Raw genomic sequence first — 23,799 nt, 5'->3', positions numbered from 1 at the left:
GGGGAGTTTCCCCCAACATATTATGCACACACGCACAGAGCACTTGGCTTTCTATAGCCAGCACCTGCTGCTGGAGCCCTGATCGGCCTCACTGGTGTCTGGGGGAGAGGGAGGACGTGTGTGTGTACGTGTGTGTGTGTGTGTGTGTGTGTGTGTGTATGTGTGTGTGATTAAGTGAGTGAAAGATAATTGATAATTGCTTTATAAAAGCAACACTACATTGTTCAGTGGATCAGACTACATTGTCCTAGATTGTATTTTTGGTCAGGAGATCCAGACAGGGCTGGTCACGCCTGTGAAATCAGACAATGCGGTACGCAGGTTGACGTTTATTGGGATGAGTCTTGTCCTTGAGGCAAAACTTCTGCTAGAAGGGCCATACTGTAAAATGTATGAAAACAAAAATGTGCTTTTTAGTCTTCGATTAAGGTTAGGGTTAGGCATTAGGATTAGCAGTGTGGTTAAGGTTAGGCATTAGGGTTAGCAGTGTGGTTAGGGTTAGGCATTAGGATTAGGAGTGTGGTTAAGGTTAGGCATTAGGGTTAGCAGTGTGGTTAAGGTTAGGCATTAGGTTAGCAGTGTGGTTAGGGTTAAATTAGGGTTAGCAGTGTGGTTAAGGTTAGGCATTAGGGTTAGCAGTGTGGTTAGGTTAGGCATTAGGGTTAGCAGTGTGGTTAGGGTTAGGCATTAGGGTTAGCAGTGAGGTTAGGGTTAGGCATTAGGGTTAGCAGTGTGGTTAAGGTTAGGCATTAGGGTTAGCAGTGTGGTTAAGGTTAGGCATTAGGGTTAGCAGTGAGGTTAAGGTTAGGCATTAGGGTTAGCAGTGAGGTTAAGGTTAGGCATTAGGGTTAGCAGTGTGGTTAGGGTTAGGCATTAGGTTAGCAGTGTGGTTAGGGTTAGGCATTAGGGTTAGCAGTGTGGTTAAGGTTAGGCATTAGGGTTAGCAGTGTGGTTAATGTTGGGCATTAGGGTTAGCAGTGTGGTTAGGGTTAGGCATTAGGGTTAGCAGTGTGGTTAGGGTTAGGCATTAGGGTTAGCAGTGTGGTTAAGGTTAGGCATTAGGTTTAGCAGTGTGGTTAAGGTTAGGAATTAGGGTTAGCAGTGTGGTTAGGGTTAAGGTTATCAGTGTGCTTAAGGCTAGGAGTTAAAGTTAGGTTCAATGACATTGTGGCTGTTCCAACTAGTGTCCCCTCTGCAGAGCAGTACAAGATTCATGAAGAAAAATGCTAACCTGCATGTCATACGAGCAGAGAGGTGAATGCTAACCTGCATGTCATACGAGCAGAGAGGTGAATGCTAACCTGCATGTCATACGAGCAGAGAGGTGAATGCTAACCTGCATGTCATACGAGCAGAGAGGTGAATGCTAACCTGCATGTCATACGAGCAGAGAGGTGAATGCTAACCTGCATGTCATACGAGCAGAGAGGTGAATGCTAACCTGCATGTCATACGAGCAGAGAGGTGAATGCTAACCTGCATGTCATACGAGCAGAGAGGTGAATGCTAACCTGCATGTCATACGAGCAGAGAGGTGAATGCTAACCTGCATGTCATACGAGCAGAGAGGTGAATGCTAACCTGCATGTCATACGAGCAGAGAGGTGAACCTGCTAACCTGAATGCTAACCTGTCATACGAGCAGAGAGGTGAATGCTAACCTGCATGTCATACGAGCAGAGAGGTGAATGCTAACCTGCATGTCATACGAGCAGAGAGGTGAATGCTAACCTGCATGTCATACGAGCAGAGAGGTGAATGCTAACCTGCATGTCATACGAGCAGAGAGGTGAATGCTAACCTGCATGTCATACGAGCAGAGAGGGTGAATGCTAACCTGCATGTCATACGAGCAGAGAGGTGAATGCTTACATTTCAGAGTATATTTCACTTGAAACACTTTTACAGCTCAAGCTAATTGGCTAATGTAACATGTCCTCATATTCCCCACAGTTGAATACCTAAAATCCTTCTTGTGTCGGTTCTGAAATATTAATGACAGACTGATTAATCATCCTGGTTTTGCATCAGATTTTAGACACACGTATCTGGTTCTCCATTAAAAGCACCCACACCGACCACTTCTCTACTGGGAAAACAATGGCTTCCTGTAGCAGTGATGTGCTGTGGAGCATCGCATCTCGTGGGTGTTGATTTACTAATCTCCCCAGGGAATGAGACGTTACTGGGCCTGGCAGACCTTGAGGAAACCGTGGCAGATCCTGGGTGTTGTTGGAAGCCAGCCCCATACATTTAACTAGCCCTCTGGTTCCTGGCTCCTTATGGCCTCCTGGCCTACTTCTGCTGTGTGACATCACCAAGGCCCGGCTTGGGGTATCGGACCCGCACCTGTCGCTTGTTGCTGCTTCTGACTGGGAGAGGTCCCAGAAAGCTGAGGCTCCGAGAGGGAGGAATGAGGGCAGCTGCCTCTCTGCGCACCCCTCCCACCCATAACCAGGCTAATACCCCTAGACTCAGTTATTCAGTTATAGCCTCTCAAACTCTGCCCCTCCTTGCCTCTCTCCTCTCTAGCGTTCCGCAGTCCTGACAGTGACCAGAGGATCAACACCGGGTACCTCAGAATACATCCATACCAGCAGCAGGCCAGACCAGGGCCTGGTTGGGATGGTTGGGAGGTGTAACCTGAGCTCGCCATGGGAATGCCACCCATCTGCACTTTAAACCTCTCTTCAGATGCTTCTCTCAGGCTGGGCTGTCTATTTTACATCACATGGGCCTGATCCCTTCCTGTTCTTACTGCTTAGTGGGCAGCGGCAGAGTCCACTTTCTGTCTACTTCTGCAGTGTGTTGAAATGTTCCTCTGTTAGCTCCTATCTGTTTATTAAATGGTCAAATGTCTGTCTAAACTACTGGCACACAGCCTCGGACACCCATACATACCCCGCAAGACAGGCCACAAGTCCAAGTCCAGAACAGACTATGGAGGCACACAGTACTACATAGAGCCATGACTACATGGAACTCTATTCCACATCAAGTAACTGACGCAGGTAGTAAAATTTGATTTAAAAACAGATTAAAAACACCTTATGGAACCGGGACTGTGAAGCAACACAAACATAGGCATCGACACACACACACACACACACACACACACACACACACACACACACACACACACACACACACACACACACACACACACACACACACACACACACACACACACACACACACACACACGCGATAAAATACGCACTATGCACACACATACACATAGATTTAGTACTGTAGATATGTGGTAGTGGTGGAGCAGGGGCCTGAGGGCCCACAGTGTGTTGTGAAATCTCTGACTGTATGGTAATGTTTTAAAAAATTATATAAACTGTCTTAATTTTGCTGGACCCCAGGAAGATTAGCTGAAGCCTTGGATCCATAATAAATATAAATGGTGTGAAAATACATAGCAGGGACCTGTTTGGACGAGACAAACTCAATTTGAACCGTACACCAAAGTCAAAATATCTCAAGATCAAATGTGTTCAGAAGCAAAATAACACACCAGCATAGTGGCTGCAAATGTGACTAGTAAACCATTACTAAGGAAAATGCAAAACTGACCCAAAAATGTCAAAATGTAGCATCTAGCGCCAACTTCACCAAGCCATTGAGGACAACTGAGCCTACCTGGACTGCATCTCTGGTTGCGTTTTGAGGGGCTGGCCGGCGCCGCCCCAGTGGTCTGGTGTAAGCTCTACCAGGGACTGGTAGTACTGCTGCTGCTGTTGCTGCTGCTGCTTGTAGCGAGACAGGATGAAGAACAGTCCCAGGATGGTCTTTAGATTCCCATTCCGGATCTCTGACGGGTAGACAGGGGAACAGAGCACATCATTATCAGGAACGTGGGTTCAAATCTAGCTGCTGCCAACAATACTGAAATGTATGCACGCAGTACTATAATTGGTTTGGATAAAAGCCGCCAGCTAGCTAAATGACATATATTAACCGCCCTGTGTGATTCCTGGCTTGGCTAAGAGAAGACACAAACACACATCTGACACAAGGGAAGTGAGTATCTAGTGTTGTTTTCGTCTCAGAATGAGGAAGTGAGAATGAAATAGTGAGTCAAGTACAGTGTGCTATTACTAACGGAACAAGTGTCTAATTTAACTGTAACCGTGGCAACCTATTTTTGAATTTCATTTTGTTGATATTGACTATTTCACAATTATTGCACTAGGGATTCACCTAAGACCACTGGCTGAGTGACTTAGTCCTCGTGAGAAATGGGTTCAGACTAGGTTGCACACATTCACTCTAAACTTACTCTAAAATGCTTTTAAAGTTAACTTCTCCCTGAAAAACAAAGGAGCCTATCAACTGTGATATGATTAATCTGAAATCCAGGAATGAAAATGTATCTCTCCACTCAGCCCCCACATCGGAGCGCTAACGCATCCACTTGTGAAATGGCTTTTCATATCAGAATAGCTGACACAGAGGCTGTTTGAAAGATTTCAACAGCTGACACAGCAGTTTACGTAACGGGCTCAACTTTCTTGGCCTGTTGTTTGGCGATTACAAAAGTTGGAAAGATTAATCTTTACGTTTTCGATTTCAAACTCCAGGAAGCAGTCATTTATACTGTTACATTGCAGCAGTCCAAAACGGGCAGTATTCACTTGAAGAACGAAACGGCCCACATTCATTCGGCAAAGCAATTTGTCACTGGCCACAGAATAATTAGAGATTTACTGTGTGGAAAACAATAGCACAACAGAAATACAGGGCCTTTTGAGGTTACTATTTGAAACATGAAGGACCAGTTACCCGGAACCAGATTAAGCCTGTTTGTGGACTAAAACATGCTGAATGGAGAATCTCCATTGAAAGTGTTTACTAGTCCAGGACTAGGCTTAATCTGGTTCAAGGAAAACCATCCTAAAGAGTAAGAGATAGAAGCAGTTGACCATGTGAACATCTATTCAGACATTCAGACAACTACAGACATTTGATATCAATGTGACCAGTTGTCTCCTCGTGCTTTATATGGATGTGGACAAATTCATTAAACACAGATATCGCAGCAGGGTTGTCATTTAGAGAAAAACAAAACAGCTGCGATTTTGAGGAAAATGGAACCGAACTTAATCCAGATATCGGGTAACGGAGGGAGGTCCACCATGATAGGGTTTCCTCTAACGCCAGCCTGCTCTTAACCAGCCTGCTTTACCAGCCTGCTTTACCAGCCTGCTCCCACTCTTTCTATTCAGCCTGCTTCCAGAGACCCTCTCCCTCAGAATTATCCAATTATGGTTAGTTATGCTAAGCTCCATTGGCCCCACCATACAGGAGCACATGTCTTATGCCCAGTTTCAAAGCAACGTGGGCTAAGTGCTGTCAGCACTTCGGGGCCAGTCCTCCTGGGCCACAGTCAGAGTATATGGGCCCCGCTTCGAGGGACTTTTAAGTGGTTGACGCGGTTTCATTTAACCTTTTGTCTTTTTTGGGGGCGGATTTTACGAGCCACAAAGGACTTCGGAGGAGGTAGATGGAGGGTTCTGCTAGGCCTGAATGGTACAGGAAAATGGGCCTGCTGAACCGCTCCCACCCAATTAATCTTTCCTGGATTTAATCCCCAGACGCGGACGATTTAGCCTTGGCCTCTTTCAATAACATTTGACCCTAACGACCAAGGCTGCGAACTTTGACTGTAGAGAAAGAGGAAGTTATCCATTTCCCTTTCAAAAGTGATATGATCTGAGGTTTTTAAACCTCGTATTATACATTCTCTTCCCCTTTCAGCTACTCTGTTCCCCAACCAGCTGACGATCTGAATCTGAGTTACATCCAGAACTGGTCCTGACCTGTGCATCTTCCTGCTAGTTATCTGATGAAGGCAGAATATATGGACTGCTGGTTTTACAGAGTGGTGGACACAGTAGGCGTGATCACCATGTTGGGGATCAGGAGGGTGGGAGTATGCGTGTCCTCACTGACCCGGCAAGGAAAGGCATTTAAGTGCTAACCAGGCTAGGAAAACAGACCTATTCGAACAGGCATCTGTGACCACAGAGATCAAGGAGTAGGTTTGGGCTCATGTCACAGTCGTCACAGTGAGAGCAGGGCCCTGCCGTCCAGATGGTTCTCCTCACCGTACAGACCCTGCCACCACTTAATGACCTGCCACGGATGACCCCTCTCTGTACATGGCTATGAACTGCAGGAAGGACACTTTTAGAGGTTCACACCTGCTTTTAAAATATTTGGTTTAGACTAGAGCGAGTGACCTTTGAATAGATCTCAGCAGGCACGGATGAACCTGTGGGTTAACTGGTGGAACTGAAAGCGGGTGTTGAAGACCCTGGCAGAACAAAGAGTGCTGGACATTGAAGGGTTGTTGTACCATTTGTTGGCTGTTTTCATTGAACAGAAAATGAGGAAGTCCAGTTTTATTATGCTATGTATTAAGTCTTTGTTTGCTTGCTATGAAGTTATATCAGGGGTGTTTCCGGGACGTTGACGCATGCGACAAACAAGATCATTAAATCTGGCACATCTGAGGCTGAGGTCGCCCACAAGACGCCTTTCTGGAGGTTTTTTTTCCGAGAAGATTATTAGATTGTTTTCTGGAAAAATCCTATACCCTCCAAGTACATCAAACGTCACGTTTCTTTCAAATTCCACGCCTCGTAAAACTAAGCACAAGCGTATGGAGGCCTCAAAGTCTGCAGATCCCACAGCTAATTCAATGAAGCATAGTCCTCACTAGCTTAGGGGTATATGGAATGACTGGCCCACTCCTCATACACATGGCCCAGGGGGGACGGAGACCCACGCCTGGCCCACTCCTCATACACATGGCCCAGGGGGACAGAGACCCACGCCTGGCCCACTCCTCATACACATGGCCCAGGGGGACAGAGACCCACGCCTGGCCCACTCCTCATACACATGGCCCAGGGGACAGAGACCCACGCCTTACCCACTCCTCATACACATGGCCCAGGGGGACAGAGACCCACGCCTGGCCCACCCTCTCATACACATGGCCCAGGGGGACAGAGACCCATGCCTGGCCCACTCCTCACACATGGCTCCAGGGGGACAGAGACCCAAGCCTGACCCACTCCTCATACACATGGCCCAGGGGACAGAGACCCACGCCTGGCCCACTCCTCATACACATGGCCCAGGGGGACAGTGACCCACGCCTGGCCCACTCTTCATACACATGGCCCAGGGGACAGAGACCCACGCCTGGCCCACTCCTCATAGACATGGCCCAGGGGACAGAGACCCACGCCTGGCCCACTCCTCATACACATGGCCTAGGGGGACAGAGACCCACGCCTGGCCCACTCCTCATACACATGGCCCAGGGGACAGAGACCCACGCCTGGCCCACTCCTCATACACATGGCCCAGGGGACAGAGACCCAAGCCTGACCACTCCTCATACACATGGCCCAGGGGGACAGTGACCCACGCCTGGCCCACTCCTCATACACATGGCCCAGGGGGACAGAGACCCACGCCTGGCCCACTCCTCATACACATGGCCCAGGGGACAGAGACCCACGCCTGGCCCACTCCTCATACACATGGCCTAGGGGGACAGAGACCCACGCCTTCTCATACACATGGCCCAGGGGGACAGAGACCCACGCCTGGCCCACTCTTCATACACATGGCCCAGGGGGACAGAGACCCACGCCTGGCCCACTTCTCATACACATGGCCCAGGGGACAGAGACCCACGCCTGGCCCACTCCTCATACACATGGCCCAGGGGACAGAGACCCACGCCTGGCCCACTCCTCATACACATGGCCCAGGGGGACAGAGACCCACGCCTGGCCCACTCCTCCTCATACACATGGCCCAGGGGGACAGAGACCCATGCCTGGCCCACTCCTCATACACATGGCCCAGGGGACAGAGACCCACGCCTGGCCCACTCCTCATACACATGGTCCAGGGGGACAGAGACCCACGCCTGGCCCACTCCTCATACACATGGTCCAGGGGGACAGAGACCCACGCCTGGCCCACTCCTCATACACATGGCCCAGGGGGACAGAGACCCACGGCTATAAAAAGTAACCCAATAGCCTGTATATTTAGGTACCCTCTTCTATTCCAGACTGGCAAAGTCACTTTGCTGTTTTTAGGTGGACATAATTTAGAGTATCTGGTCAGAGTATTGGGATGGCTATTTGGGCTGTTCCGACAGGTCAAGGGCATCGTCACTTCCCCAAACTTTAGAGGGGAGTTAAACTGACGGGGGTCCAGGAAACAAACACTGGTCTTAAATAACAGTTGGCCAGTTACTGTGGGGCAACTTCAGACATGTTAACACCCATACGAGTAGGGCTGTATATCTGATTCATAGCAGCTTGTAGGAGAGAGTAACCTCAAATGGGCCATTCAAAAACTATGTGTAGTTAGGTTGACCGATCCTGCTATAACTCTCAACGACACATTTAACTTCCTTCCATCCTGTGATACATTTTTCAGCTCGAGACCCAAATAAGAAATTCACCGTCCTTCCGTGACCCAATAACCCAAATCGAGAAGAAATATAAGTATTTTCAGAGTCCAGTTGTGGTACCGACCCATAGCTTAAGAAACCGTACAACCACAGTCCTAGTTCCTAGCCTTGTCTCAAGCCTCATGGGTTAACAATCATCATTATACATTCATCTCCATTAAAATAATAAGAATTCAGTCTTACCTTCTGAGGAGAGCCCTTGTACATTCACTCCTCTTGCATCCAGGAAACTGAGGCAGGCGTCCAAATTTTCGGTCTGGGGACAGAAAGAATATGAGGAGATGAACAACAGTCAGTGGAGGAAAGCATGGTGGTTGTGGAGGACTGTCATGGACTGGCTACTTCACATTCAATGTGCAGAATGTCTCAGGGGATGGAGTTAGGGGCTGATCAACCCATTGGCCATAAAGCACCCATTGTCTGATTATGGCAGAGCCCGTTTGACCCGAACGTGACACAAGGAGTCAGCCGGGCCGTCTGACATAGTGACCACAGTGTGTCCACCTACACAGCCCACAGCCCCAACCCTGGTCAATATGCAGTATGTATACAGTACAGGAGATGTGGCCCACTTGAGGCCAATTACGACACAATACACAGCTGACAGGCAGCAGTAGAGTCAACAGCGATACTCAACCTCCCTCAGAGTGACAAAGTTCTACTGAGTTCGAGGCACTGACCCTTTTATATATGAACCACTGTGCATTCCTTGAGAGTGGCTAACGCCTGCCACCGTTTGCATGGCGGGTAGTCTCAGCCCTCGGCACAGAGGGCTTTCATGAGAAGGTCACCACAGGGCAGAGAGCTCCACTGGGCCGTATTGTACTGGGGCTGTTGTGAGGGCGGGCTGCGCTGGCTGGCTGGGCTGGGCAGACAGGCGGCGTCCAGCAGCAGTGGAGTTTAATGGAATCCTTCTCCGTGCTGCTTCAGTCTAAACCCTAACCAGCCCTGAGGGGAAACGCCCCCCAAAGGAACAGGGACACCATCTCAGTAGTCTGGTCTGGAGTCTGACCTAGACTGTTGACTAAATGACTGTAATATAAATGCACGTCAGTGATGACATCAGACCTTAATAAGCCAATAGTGGAGGACCGCCGGGCGTCTCTGACGACGCCCTCGCTCTCGCCTGCCAGCCCTCTCAGATCCACACACATCTTGGTTGTGACTACATTTCAGTTGTAACAAGGGCACATTCTGTAGCGTATCAACATTACACGGATGGTGTCCAGCCCCAACCTGGCCCCAACCTGGCCCCAACCTGGCCCTGACCCGTCTCAGGGTGGAAGGAGGTGTATTTACAGCCAGTCGTACAGACGGGTGGGTCTCCACTGACTTCAATGTAATGTACCACTCCAGCCTCCAGCCCTGCACCAGCCAGTGGTAGCCTGCAACAGGGAGGGCCAGGGGATGGATGGCTGTTTACTCTGCCTGTATCAACAGGGTCGGGACCAGAACATGGGGATCACAGCCTGTTCATCTGCCTCCACAACACAAACAGGACTGGAAGGGAAAAAAGAGGCACAGATGTCGGGCTGTTCACATGTGGTATGTTCCACATATGCTGAGCCAGACACCCCCAACAACCTAACAGTTTGATTATACCCTTCTCTCGTAAAAATGTGTTTGAGACATTCATCTCAGCGGAGTGACGTGCTGAGCACCGTACATTATGGTCATCATTCCCCAATTAAGTCTAGTCTAGTTAGCGAAGTATCAAATCCACATTGGTGCTGTTCCATTGAGGGCGGTTGTGGGGGGAAAAACAGAGGCTACCAGACAAATTCAGATGAAGCACAAAGTATCTGTGGAAATTACTGTCATATAAACACAGATGAAATGTAACTAACGGGACGCATGGTATCACCTCAGCCTCCTTGGACTAATGTTTCAATAACTAACGGGACACGCAGGGTATCACCTCAGCCTCCTTGGACTAATGTTTCAATAACTAACGGGACACGCAGGGTATCACCTCAGCCTCCTTGGACTAATGTTTCAATAACTAACGGGACACGCAGGGTATCACCTCAGCCTCCTTGGACTAATGTTTCAATAACTAACGGGACACGCAGGGTATCACCTCAGCCTCCTTGGACTAATGTTTCAATAACTAACGGGACACGCAGGGTATCACCTCAGCCTCCTTGGACTAATGTTTCAATAACTAACGGGACACGCATGGTATCACCTCAGCCTCCTTGGACTAATGTTTCAATAACTAACGGGACACGCATGGTATCACCTCAGCCTCCTTGGACTAATGTTTCAATAACTAACGGGACACGCAGGGTATCACCTCAGCCTCCTTGGACTAATGTTTCAATAACTAACGGGACACGCAGGGTATCACCTCAGCCTCCTTGGACTAATGTTTCAATAACTAACGGGACACGCAGGGTATCACCTCAGCCTCCTTGGACTAATGTTTCAATAACTAACGGGACACGCAGGGTATCACCTCAGCCTCCTTGGACTAATGTTTCAATAACTAACGGGACACGCAGGGTATCACCTCAGCCTCCTTGGACTAATGTTTCAATAACTAACGGGACACGCAGGGTATCACCTCAGCCTCCTTGGACTAATGTTTCAATAACTAACGGGACACGCAGGGTATCACCTCAGCCTCCTTGGACTAATGTTTCTAATAACGGGACACGCAGGGTATCACCTCAGCCTCCTTGGACTAATGTTTCAATAACTAACGGACACGCAGGTTCACCTCAGCCTCCTTGGACTAATGTTTCAATAACTAACGGGACACGCATGGTATCACTTCAGCCTCCTTGGACTAATGTTTCAAAACTAACGGAACACGCATGGTATCACTTCAGCCTCCTTGGACTAATGTTTCAATAACTAACGGGACACGCAGGGTATCACCTCAGCCTCCTTGGACTAATGTTTCAATAACTAACGGGACACGCATGGTATCACTTCAGCCTCCTTGGACTAATGTTTCAATAACTAACGGGACACGCATGGTATCACTTCAGCCTCCTTGGACTAATGTTTCAATAACTAACGGGACACGCAGGGTATCACCTCAGCCTCCTTGGACTAATGTTTCAATAACTAACGGGACACGCAGGGTATCACCTCAGCCTCCTTGGACTAATGTTTCAATAACTAACGGGACACGCAGGGTATCACCTCAGCCTCCTTGGACTAATGTTTCAATAATTCTGTTTGAAACAGCTGCTTTAAAAATATTTACAACGTCAAGTCAAATATCCACGGATGCCTTCACGCAGCTCCATGCATCTGTTGGCCAGGCAGGGAGAGGGGGAGGACAGAGACTAGAGAGGCAGGGCATGTTGAACGGGCGACACAAAGACAGAGGAGTCAACCCATAGGAAAACAGACAGTAGATCTGTCCGGGAGAGTGAGAGACCTGTATCCTGTCTGTTCGTTTAAAAAAAAGACAAAAATGTAACTGATCAAATCTGAGGCAATGTTCTGCAACTGACATTCTGATGTTCTCACCAGAGAACTATTAGATCAGAGCTGATTATCTTCTGTGGGTCTTTAGATGTAAATGACGGAAACAAAGCTGAACGGTCATTTAAAGTGTTGTTGATAAGTGCAGCCTTAATGTTCCACTGCTTTCTGGCTAAACAAACTGCCATTTTGGTGGGTGGTTTGGCTTTGTCATATATTTTAACGGCTTCTCGAGGAACTCGGATCATTTCTTGCTCCGATGTAAAATGGACATTTTACAGATCCACATAAGTCATTAAAAGCCATTTGGAAATGGAACATTTTGATGAGGGACATTTTATTTAGCACTTTCTGGAACTGACAAGAACACAAACATGCACCATTGGAAAATGACTGCTGATTTTAGGCAAGCACAATTGACATAATACTGAAGTCATCTTGTTCAAGTTTATTGTTGTTGGCGTTATAATGATCGTAAATCAAACCATGTTTAATTCACACACTGCACAGATCAAAAGATGAGACTCTGATGCTGAATAAATGTTTGCAGTTTAATTTGCTCACATCGCTCCCAAGTCCCAAAAATGTGTTTTGAGGCACTTTGGGTCTCCAACGGTTTCAAGTAACCGCCACATTTGGTAAGTGTTATCCCTCAGACACAACTGTCAAATACAAATGGGCCCACGCCTCAATTACAATTGATCTTCACCAAAAGCAATCTGTTTCAAAACAACACAGAATACCTTGCGATGGTACTTCACCACGGCTCAGAACAACACAGAATACTGGTGCTTCACCACGGCTCAGAACAACACAGAATACTGGTGCTTCACCACGGCTCAGAACAACACAGAATACTGGTGCTTCACCACGGCTCAGAACAACACAGAATACTGGTGCTTCACCACGGCTCAGAACAACACAGAATACCTTGCGTTGATTCTTCACCACGGCTCAGAACAACACAGAATACTGGTGCTTCACCACGGCTCAGAACAACACAGAATACCCTGCGTTGGTGCTTCACCACGGCTCAGAACAACACAGAATACTGGTGCTTCACCACGGCTCAGAACAACACAGAATACCTTGCGTTGGTTCTTCACCACGGCTCAGAACAACACAGATTCTTCATTCTCATTTTACCCTCAGAGAAGCCATGCCGCCTATACTGCCATTAACTCAGTGCTATGCTAAGAGTGCTTCAAAAGCTGGCAGGGACCCATGTAAGCTTTTTTACTTTCCAAACCTGTTCCATTGAGTTTGGTCCTTCTGTGGCTCAGTTGGTAGAGCATGACTCAGAACAAACAGCCAGGGTAAGAAGGGACCACCCATACGTAAATGCTATGCACACATGTGCTTCAAAAAGCGTCAGCTACATGTATTTTATTATTATTATTATTAACACTGTCAGAACAGAAGGGTGAACACAGCACAACCGGCTGTGGTGGTGATGGGCCATAAATTCCTGTGGGCCCTTGTCTAATGAGTGTAATGAGCAAGCCGATGATTTAGGCTAGAACATCACATGACTGAGATGCTTTACAGCATGATGGTGCTTTAATCACTGTAGTCGGGCCTGGGCTTTGAACTCCACATGTTAACAGGCCGACGAGGCCTCCTCTCACTCTGAAACTGAAAACAGCTGAGGGAAACAGAGAGGTTTTAGGGGGAGAAGAAACTTGACCAAGACCCTTTATTTGTTTGGTCTTGATGTATTTGGCTCTTTTAATTTTAAGGGGAGGGGTTTCTGGTTTAAAGAGGCAATCTGGCATCGAAACAACAGCATGGCATTCCCCTGCCTCTGTTTTGGTAAAAAGCTGAGGATGGGCCTGGAGAAATGTAACCACTCTCAAATTCACAGACAGAGCTATGGATGCAAGGACTGATCAAAGAAATCACAATTATATTTTTATGCATGTTTTGAGACTTACAGTGTTTGTTTACATTTACAATGTTTACAAACACTGGAATAAAACAAGCTTATATGTTGGGTTCTGATGGGGTCCGACAGTTGAAAGACGGTCATGAGGCATTTAGTTATTAATAGTTCTTCAAGAATCAATAGTTATACCTATTGATTCTTGAAGAATATATCTCATTCATGTAGAAGTCCAAAAATGGATGAAGCAAACTACAGACGGCCCCTTTAAGGCTTTTTGTGAAGTATGTTACAGCAAAGGTGAGGCAGTTGGTGCTTTCACTCTCTGCTGCCTGCCGCTTCTGAAACCAACCTGAAAGGAAGTGGCTCATGCCCTCCCCCAACGACGCACCATCGTTCTCCATTAACATTCCCCCTCTTTTTCTTTCTCTCTCTTATCCCTCCATCACCTCAGCAGTCGGCTCTAGAGGGGGCTGACATGCTGCCTTTTCCATCGATCCCCAACCCCTTCAGAGCCGGCCCATCACCCTCCATGCATCCAAAGTGGGAGACAGCTGATAAGCCATGAATAAAAATGGAGTCTCTCAAGCGGTCTACTGCCATTGATAGGCACGGCTGGCACAAACGACTGACACAAAACGGCTGGCACAAACGACTGACACAAACGACTGGCACAAACGACTGACACAAACGACTGGCACAAACGACTGGCACAAACGGCTGGCACAAACGACTGACACAAACGACTGACACAAACGACTGGCACAAACGACTGGCACAAACGACTGGCACAAACGGCTGGCACAAACGGCTGACACAAACGGCTGGCACAAACGGCTGACACAAACGACTGGCACAAACGACTGACACAAACGACTGGCACAAACGACTGACACAAACGACTGGCACAAACGACTGGCACAAACGACTGGCACAAACGACTGACACAAACGACTGACACAAACGACTGACACAAACGACTGGCACAAACGACTGGCACAAACGACTGACACAAACGACTGGCACAAACGACTGACACAAACGACTGACACAAACGACTGACACAAACGACTGGCACAAACGACTGGCACAAACGACTGACACAAACGACTGACACAAACGATGGCACAAAACGACACAAACGACTGGCACAAACGACTGACACAAACGACTGACACAAACGGCTGGCACAAACGGCTGACACAAACGACTGGCACAAACGACTGGCACAAACGACTGACACAAACGACTGACACAAACGGCTGGCACAAACGGCTGACACAAACGACTGGCACAAACGACTGACACAAACGACTGGCACAAACGACTGGCACAAACGACTGACACAAACGACTGGCACAAACGACTGACACAAACGACTGGCACAAACGACTGACACAAACGACTGACACAAACGACTGGCACAAACGACTGACACAAACGACTGGCACAAACGACTGACACAAACGACTGGCACAAACGACTGGCACAAACGACTGACACAAACGACTGACACAAACGGCTGGCACAAACGGCTGACACAAACGACTGGCACAAACGATGGTGACACAAACGACTGACACAAACGACTGGCACAAACGACTGACACAAACGACTGGCACAAACGACTGACACAAACGACTGACACGAATGAATGACACAAACGACTGACACAAACGACTGACACAAACGACTGACACAAACGACTGACACAAACGACTGGCACAAACGACTGGCACAAACGACTGACACAAACGGCTGACACAAACGACTGACACAAACGACTGGCACAAACGACTGGCACAAACGACTGACACAAACGACTGGCACAAACGACTGACACGAATGAATGACACAAACGACTGGCACAAACGACTGGCACAAACGACTGGCACAAACGACTGGCACAAACGACTGACACAAACGACTGACACAAACGACTGACACAAACGACTGACACAAACGACTGACACAAACGACTGACACAAACGACTGACACAAACGACTGGCACAAATGACTGGCACAAACGACAGACACAAACGACTGACACGAATGACTGACACAAACGACTGACACATTACAGCAGAGGGGGCTTCTATACCACATCATCCCAGGGTAATCAAATCCACTGTAAGGAGCCGGCTCCAATCTAATATCAGTCAAGCTCCAGATAGTGGGTGTGTGAGGGTTAATCTAATATCAGTCAAGCTCCAGATGGTGGGTGTGTGAGGGTTAATCTAATATCAGTCAAGCTCCAGATGGTGGGTGTGTGAGGGTTAATCTAATATCAGTCAAGCTCCGGATAGTGTGTGTGTGAGGATAAATGTGGTTATTGCATATTTTAGTTACTCAATACAGATTTTGGGTGACAGTCCTAATCATCTCCACTGACTGGTTCTTTCATACGGCTGTCAGATAGGGCAGGTTTTACACAAACCTTGGAAACTTGGGAAATATACAGTCTCTCTCCTATGTTAATGCACTTGTGTTTTACTTGATTTCCCCTGTTCGTCAGTGTCAAGTGGACTTCATTAATAGTCATGTATTTCACAGCTTTAGCAGAGAGGGCAAGCTTCTTATTGGGGCTGGTCCTACATTGAATGGTCTTGCTGTATGTTTTCAAATGAAAACTTTATTCCACCATTGTATTAATTTTCTTGAAGACGAATACAGAAACGCAGGGAACTCTGGTCTGCAAAAATACAACCCTGTTCAAAAATACACAAATAGAATAGCCAAGAGGATTTTTTTTCAGACATTAAAATTCATTCAGCATTAGTATAATCCGCCAACCAGTAGCATCCACAGCTTGGTAGCTAAGAATTCACCACTACCACTATGACGTCATCATACGTGAGCCCAGCAGTGCAACAATGCGGGCGGACGTTGCTGTCGACAGGCTACAATGGGAGCTCTGTCGTGTCTGAGGCTCTTCACAGAGGAGACCAGCAGGGTGAAGCGTTGGCATCTGAAAATGTCCGTCTACATAACCTGCTGACCAGTCAAGTAGCAAGGTGAGAAATGCCGCAGCTCGCACCGTTTCCTGCCACCGACAACCTCACACAACCCCAATACCTACCGAGCCAAACTAGAAACTGTGGGTGCATCCCAAATAGCACCTCTATTACATAAATAGTGCACTACGTTTGACCAGGGTGTCATTTAGGATGAATCCCATGTCTCTGCTACAGGGCTGAGATTGTAGACTTTAGAGGAAAGGACATTGTGACGATCCTCAACAATTGATTGAAGCAGTGACACTACCCCTATCACATCGAAGGTGATTGAGAGGGTGGCCGTGTCGAGACGGTTAAAGGCAGAATGGAACGATAATAAAAGTCGCAAGGAAAAGTGAAGGGTCTTTTTCAGAGCTGAAATCTCTTGGAGCGTAAATGGACTGTCCATAAAAAAAGTATTTTGGGAAGTGTACCATATTTATGGAGAACACGAGGGAAAGAGAGATGGAGGAAAAAAAGGGAGAGAGAGAAAGAGAGAGCGACTGAGACAGATGGAGGTGGTCAGGAACGTCAGCTTTGTGAAGGAGAGAACAGAGATAGATCAAAGGTTAGCAATCCTCTGGCAGAACCTTTTTAACAGGTCAGCTGTTTCCCCTTTTAACAGGACATCCGTCGAGCCTCTTTTTTTATAATGAGAGATTAAACGTGTCCATGTGGGGTAGAACTGACATAACAGGCCTGTAGGTGTTCCCTCGTCAGTTCTACAATAGTCTACTGTGTAGACACATGAAAGGGTTGCCCCCGCCCCCAAAAAATGTCCTCCCATGGCCTTCATGCAGGAAGAACGGAAATTGGATGAGGGTTTGGAGCAAATCCATGGCAATGAGCAATGAGATAGAAACTCAAACAGAGATGCACAGCTTCAATCCTCCACAGACCAGCTGATTTTCATTCATTTAACTAGGCACATATTTCTACCTGGGAGAGGTGCGTGTTCTGCCAATGGATAACATTCATCAGTAAGTGGGAGAGAGAAAGGATAAGCAGCAGGACTGTAGAACACGACGGCCAGAGTTGTGACTAGAGAATGATCCTATCCAACTGCATTTATAGACGGTGAAAACACTGTTCCAACTATCCAGCTGCTCACAGCAACTTCAGGTCAATTATCTATCTATTATCAGGGGAATTCAACTCTTACCCTACGAGGTCCAGGGTACTGCTGGTTTTTCTGGTCAACCTGATAATGAATTGCACCCAGCTGGTATCCCAGGTCTAAATCGGTCTCTGGTAAGAGGGGAACAATAGCAACAAGTAGTGGAACTGGCTTTGAGGTCCAGATTTGAATGAGAGGGATATATGGCATCATAGTGACACCCAGGGACACTCCCCAGCCTCATGAACCTTCATATGTCACATCATTACCAGACCAACTGATCCTCATCTCATAAGAATAGGCTTGACAGCTGGAGCTGGCAAATCCAATAACCAACCGGTGCAATAAAACAGGGCAGATGTTGAACAGTGTAGCCACAAAGGAACTCACGCCTACACTTCCCACCAGGTATACATGATCCATCTAAGAGTGCTAATACCAGACTGTATTAACACTGACAGTGTCGGGCGACCGAGGTTAATGGGATGGGCGCATGCTGCGTGTCCCTCATCCGTCCGTCTTGCACACTGCCAACAGATTGGCCCCAGATGGCGCCAGGCTGCTTCACGGGTCCTTAACCAACACCTAACTCTGTTATACCTTCCATGTGACCACTGGACCATGTGACGGGAGAAGGAACCAAGCAACCTCACTTCAACTGACTAATGCAGCCTGAGGCTCAACCAAGCAACCTCACTTCAACTGACTAATGCAGCCTGAGGCTCAACCAAGCAACCTCACTTCAACTGACTAACGCAGCCTGAGGCTCAACCAACCAACCTCACTTCAACTGACTAACGCAGCCTGAGGCTCAACCAACCAACCTCACTTCAACTGACTAATGCAGCCTGAGGCTCAACCAACCTCACTTCAACTGACTAATGCAGCCTGAGGCTCAACCAACCAACCCCACTTCAACTGACTAATGCAGCCTGAGGCTCAACCAACCAACCTCACTTCAACTGACTAATGCAGCCTGAGGCTTTCTCTGAGGGAAAATACTAGGTTCAAGTGCTGCTCGGGGAAAGCTGGCATCACTGCCTCAAGTCTCTGTAAACATAAAGATAATCACTTTATTATCCCCACGGGGAAAGTTTGTTTATGGCTCTGTGCATACATTAAAACACATCATCAAGCATAGACGAAGGACATATGGAAACAATTACAGACAACTAATTCAATCATAATATCAATTTTTTTACAATTCTTGAGCGATTCTATGATTCATCTGTAAAACTATACATCAGTACAGTGCCAACTACAGAGACACTGGGGCTTCTTAGACTCCAGCGACTTCAGAAGGACAGTGAACTGAGCACACGTCATGTCTGCATTCCGCTGATGTGCTGCGGTTAACTAGCGATGCCAGAAATGAGCTTTATCTTTCTGCTGAACAGAGCCTTTTACGATCCAGGCTGTCATTCTCTGTCAGACCATCATTTCTTCACCAACGACTAAAGAAGAAGAAGACAACTGCTCCGTTCAAGGGCCCTGTTTGTGCACATCTAATTCCCCTGGCTACTCCATATACAATTAGAGAAGTGTCGCTATCAGAAAGCCGTAGATTTAACAGTGGAAGAGAAGTGTGAAACATGCCGTGAGATGAAAGAGACGCTTAAAAGACGTGGAGCTCCGACGTGATGTCTTAATGAACAGCGTGTGAGTTCCTCCCCACATGGCTACCCAGTGTAAAGAGACATAATCAGACTGTAATCCCTTTACACTGCCTTGTCCTTGAGAGAATCTCATTGGCATTTGCTTGATTCCTTGCATCCTCTCTCCTCGCCTCCTTCTCAAAACCCGTTGGATGAAATGGGCAGTGGAACCTCCCCTCTGACCATCTCATCCAATGGGTTTTGAGGAGACCAACAAAAAACACCCAGGAGACATGTACTTACTATAACTGAGATATGTGGTTTTCCCACCAAACGATCTTAAGATGAATGCACTAACTGTAAGTGCCTCTGAGCAGCTGCTAAATGACTCAAGTGTAAATGAGAGAGGATGTGCTAGGAAACACATTTGAGATTCTTCTTCTCTTGTTTGGCTCAGCCTGCCTCTGAAGAGAGCTCGTCCAGTCTCCCCACTGAGACAATATTGTACTGCGGGTCAGGATGTGGTCTACAGAAACTCCCAGTCTCAGTTCCCAGCAAACCCAACCCCAAAACACCCCAAGCGGCGTGTTTGGAGAAAGGCTTGCTCGGAATTCCAGAATCGACCACCGAGAATGGCTTGCCCCTTGGAATCGCTACCATCCCTCACATGTAAAGTATTCAAGGTTTCCTCCCACGTTTTCTCCCCCCTGGTACCCCCAGTTGGCAGGGATGCCCTACCTCTTGCTCTTTCACTAATGGAGAACAAACGTGTTGGGGTCAACTGATGTTCACTACTGGCTAGCTGGCCTTAGATAAGCGTTTAGCCACTTTCCTTTCCAGCCAGATGAATTAGCCGACCTGAGCAGAGTCAGATCAATGGGAGAGAGTCTATTATGCAATTCAGTCGGTGAAGTATAGCTGGAGCCGTGTTGGAGAGAAGTCTGTTCCTCCTACTTCCTCAGGCAATAAGAGATGCTCCTCTCCTGCTGAATTATAGTTTATTCTGTGTTGTTCAGCTACACAGCTACAATCTCCAAAAAGCTCAATGAACAAGACTTAAGGAATGAGTCATTTCTCCGCTCAGTAGCGGTGATATAGACGGACTGACTCGCTTTACATCACAGAGCCCTTAGTACAGTGTACTCCCACATTTTCATCTAGAGGGTATCTCTCCAGGAACAGGGTTGGAGTTAAAACCTATAGAAGGGTATCTCTCCAGGAACAGGGTTGGAGTTAAAACCTATAGGAGGGTATCTCTCCAGGAACAGGGTTGGAGTTAAAACCTATAGGAGGGTATCTCTCCAGGAACAGGGTTGGAGTTAAAACCTATAGGAGGGTATCTCTCCAGGAACAGGGTTGGAGTTAAAACCTATAGGAGGGTTTCTCTCCAGGAACAGGGTTGGAGTTAAAACCTATAGGAGGGTATCTCTCCAGGAACAGGGTTGGAGTTAAAACCTATAGGAGGGTATCTCTCCAGGAACAGGGTTGGAGTTAAAACCTATAGGAGGGTATCTCTCCAGGAACAGGGTTGGGGTTAAATCCTATAGGAGGGTATCTCTCCAGGAACAGGGTTGGAGTTAAAACCTATAGGAGGGTATCTCTCCAGGAACAGGGTTGGAGTTAAGACCTATAGGAGGGTATCTCTCCAGGAACAGGGTTGGAGTTAAAACCTACAGGAGGGTATCTCTCCAGGAACAGGGTTGGAGTTAAAACCTTGGAGGGTATCTCTCCAGGAACAGGGTTGGAGTTAAAACCTAGGAGGGCTCTCTCCAGGAACAGGGTTGGCGTTAAAACCTAGGAGGGTATCTCTCCAGGAACAGGGTTCAAGACCTATAGGAGGAGTATTTCTCCAGGAACAGGGTTGGAGTTAAAACCTATGACATCTCTCCAGGAACAGGGTTGGAGTTAAAACCTTAGGAGGGTACTCCCCTGGGTCAGGGTTGGAGTTCAAACCTACAGGAGGGTATCTCTCCAGGGTCAGGGTTGGAGTTAAAACCTACAGCTACAATCTCCAAAAAGCTCAATGAACAAGACTTAAGGAATGAGTCATTTCTCCGCTCAGTAGCGGTGATATAGACGGACTGACTCGCTTTACATTACAGAGCCCTTAGTACAGTGTACTCCCACATTTTCATCTGGAGGGTATCTCTCCAGGAACAGGGTTGGAGTTAAAACCTATAGGAGGGTATCTCTCCAGGAACAGGGTTGGAGTTAAAACCTATAGGAGGGTATCTCTCCAGGAACAGGGTTGGAGTTAAAACCTATAGGAGGGTATCTCTCCAGGAACAGGGTTGGAGTTAAAACCTACAGGATGGTATCTCTCCAGGAACAGGGTTGGAGTTAAAACCTACAGGAGGGTATCTCTTCAGGGTCAGGGTTGGAGTTAAGACCTATAGGAGGGTATCTCTCCAGGAACAGGGTTGGAGTTAAAACCTATAGAAGGGTATCTCTCCAGGAACAGGGTTGGAGTTAAAACCTACAGGAGGGTATCTCTCCAGGGTCAGGTTGGAGTTAAAACCTACAGGAGGGTATCTCTTCAGGGTCAAGGTTGGAGAACCCTGGTTTAATGACACATATTAGCTCGATCACACAGACAACACCGGAGAGGCACATAGCATCTACTGCCAACCCAGCACAACATACAGTACATGTACACCTACATTCACTAACAAACTGTTCGTAGTCTGCAGCGATAAAACACACTCTGAAAACCTGTATGCCACATCACCTCCAGTTATCCTCTGTTACCTCAGTTGTTCCTGAATTGTCCTTTGACCCTCAGTGGCTTGCCATAAATCCACCCAGTTCTGAGGACCAATGTTTTCCTCTCTCCGGAGCTGCTCAGTGCAACACGGCTCCACAAGTGTGTCAGATGTTCCCTCTGCTCACGTCCGCCATATACCCCGAGCCACAAGCAGACGTGTTTCCTCAAAGTCAAGTTCCCTTCCCCACCACAGGGGCTGGCACGCCCTCTGAGGCTCACGCTGGATCAATGGGCTTTGAGTGACTGAGACAAAGAGTGAACACACACACACAGTCAGGCATGTACACACACACTCAGCGCACACACACACACACACACACACACACACACACACACACACACACACACACACACACACACACACACACACACACACACACACACACACACACACACACCTCCTCCAGCACAAATCCTTTAGGGACAGGGGTGGCTGGCGTCTGGACCTGCATTTCTGTGGGCTTGTAGGGGAGAGCCCTTAGTGACCAGTGTGTCACAGTGGACCAGACCCAGCTCTAGCCACAAACACAGGGCTTTGGCCAAACACCAACCCTATTGGGTTTACTGTAAGACAGAAGCCTGGTCTGTAATCCCCCCTCAGAATCCATTAAAACTACACTCAGACTACACGGCAATACAGCTAGCTAAGTCGCTTTTAATTACACTAGTGTAAAAGATGCCAAAACAGACGGACAAAGTGAGAGAACCCACTGAATTACAGTATTTAGATTGAGAGGTAATCGTCAAGCTGTGGGCTGTGTGCAATTAGACGTTATGCATTTAGAGTCACATCATTGAAAGAGTATATTCTTGGCTAAGAGATTTATGCAATTAGGACCATAGCAGTCAGCCTTCTGTGGTCTCTGAATAGTACTGTTAGGTTTCCTGCAAAAAATCAAACATGTTCATGACAGTACCCTGAAAGACCTACAAAACATGTCCTCAAGCATACAGACTCTCAACCAGACCAACCTTTCAATACCATGACAGTACCCTGAAAGACCTACAAAACATGTCCTCAAGCATACAGACTCTCAACCAGACCAACGTTTCAATACCATGACAGTACCCTGAAAGACCTACAAAACATGTCCTCAAGCATACAGACTCTCAACCAGACCAACCTTTCAATACCATGACAGTACCCTGAAAGACCTACAAAACATGTCCTCAAGCATACAGACTCTCAACCAGACCAACCTTTCAATACCATGACAGTACCCTGAAAGACCTACAAAACATGTCCTCAAGCATACAGACTCTCAACCAGACCAACCTTTAATACCATGACAGTACCCTGAAAGACCTACAAAACATGTCCTCAAGCATACAAACTCTCAACCAGACCAACCTTTCAATACCATGACAGTACCCTGAAAGACCTACAAACATGTCCTCAAGCATACAGACTCTCATCCAGACCAACCTTTCAATACCATGACAGTACTCTGAAAGACCTACAAAACATGTCCTCAAGCATACAGACTC

At 47.4% G+C, this 23,799-nt stretch overlaps 1 pseudogene; it reads right to left on the bottom strand.

Moving 5' to 3' along the window:
• The window catches only part of LOC118377299 (neuron navigator 3-like), a 270,177-nt pseudogene that overhangs the window by 154,920 nt on the left and 91,458 nt on the right, over nt 1-23,799 (bottom strand).

The sequence above is a fragment of the Oncorhynchus keta genome, unplaced genomic scaffold, assembly GCF_023373465.1.
Source record: "Oncorhynchus keta strain PuntledgeMale-10-30-2019 unplaced genomic scaffold, Oket_V2 Un_contig_3968_pilon_pilon, whole genome shotgun sequence".
In the NCBI taxonomy this organism is placed as follows: Eukaryota; Metazoa; Chordata; class Actinopteri; order Salmoniformes; family Salmonidae; genus Oncorhynchus; species Oncorhynchus keta.
Note: the sequence above shows the minus strand (reverse complement) of the source record. Positions and strands in the feature narration are given on the sequence as shown.